The 1,027-nt window shown below is 53.2% G+C and overlaps 1 protein-coding gene across 1 annotated transcript in view; it reads right to left on the bottom strand.

Annotated features, from left to right (window-relative positions):
• GLRX2 (glutaredoxin 2) overlaps positions 1-261 on the bottom strand; it is a 7,602-nt gene extending 7,341 nt beyond the window's left edge. The window contains exon 1 of the mRNA XM_029935629.1: positions 243-261. The gene's annotated coding sequence lies outside the window, so the exon portion shown is untranslated. The remainder of the gene's footprint in view (positions 1-242) is intronic.
• Between the last annotated feature and the right edge of the window lie 766 nt (positions 262-1,027).

The following is a 1,027-nucleotide window of genomic DNA, read 5'->3' as shown; positions in this document are numbered from 1 at the left end:
CGGGTCCTACCTCCGCACGGCCGGCCCCTGCTCCGCCCGGCCCGCCTCGCCCCGCCCCGCCGGGCTGCCCGCGCCGCCGCCGGTCTCATCGGCTCGGCCTCGAGCGTCCCCCGCAGCCCCGGCGGCCCGGCCGCCCCGGAGCGCGGACGCCCGGCCAGCGCGGCCCACGTGTAGTTCTGCAGCTGTGCGGGCCGAGGTGACGCCGCACCTGCGGGCCTCCGGGGCTCGGCACCGCCCCGCACCTGTTTCTTTATGCGGTTTGGGACGCTCACAGAGACTCCCCGGCCGGGGAAACAGCGCGTGGGGACTGTGGCCAACATTCTGGCGAAACGGAGAAGGAGGACTGAAAGAGAATCGAAATGCCTGGGATGTTTACATTGAGATGGTAGCGTCATCGCAACTTCCGGTCGGACAGGTGTCTCCGTCGGTGAAGTGAGAGCCTAACAATGTCCTCTTAAAATTAGGCTACCGATCAAGAACCCGTATAAATCGTGTGACTAGTAGATTTACATCCAGAACTAAAAAGAAACCCAATGCAGAACGTTCATGCCAAACAAAACAAATATTGTTTGTAAAAAAATGAAAATAGAAAATAAAACTTGAAATAGTTCAGAGGTGTTTTGCCGTGGCTTTGAAAATAGGAAAGTGCTGTTAATGACAACCTTGTGCCACTCGTGGTAATAATAGTCCTTTGTGCGTCGCTCTGTAAGATAAGGGAGTTGGGCCTTTATATTTATTTACTGAGGACATTGAGATCTATTTAAAGTAAATGGGCAAATACGGTATTTTTGAAGTTGTAAGCAATTATTGGAACAACGCAGATCTTTTTGGATCCTTCCTATTCAGATAGCTAAGTTTAAGATTCGTGTTACAGGGGCACCTGGGTGGCTCAGGTCATGATCTCACAGTTCATGGGTTCAGGCCCCGTGTCGCGCTCTGTCCTGGAGCTGTGTCTCCCTCTCTCTCTGACCCTCTCCTGCTCATGACCTGTCTCTCTCTGTCTCTCAAAAACAAATAAAGGTTAAAA

This window comes from Suricata suricatta, chromosome 3 (genome assembly GCF_006229205.1).
Source record: "Suricata suricatta isolate VVHF042 chromosome 3, meerkat_22Aug2017_6uvM2_HiC, whole genome shotgun sequence".
Lineage (NCBI taxonomy): Eukaryota > Metazoa > Chordata > Mammalia > Carnivora > Herpestidae > Suricata > Suricata suricatta.
This window is presented reverse-complemented; position numbering and strand designations above follow the sequence as displayed.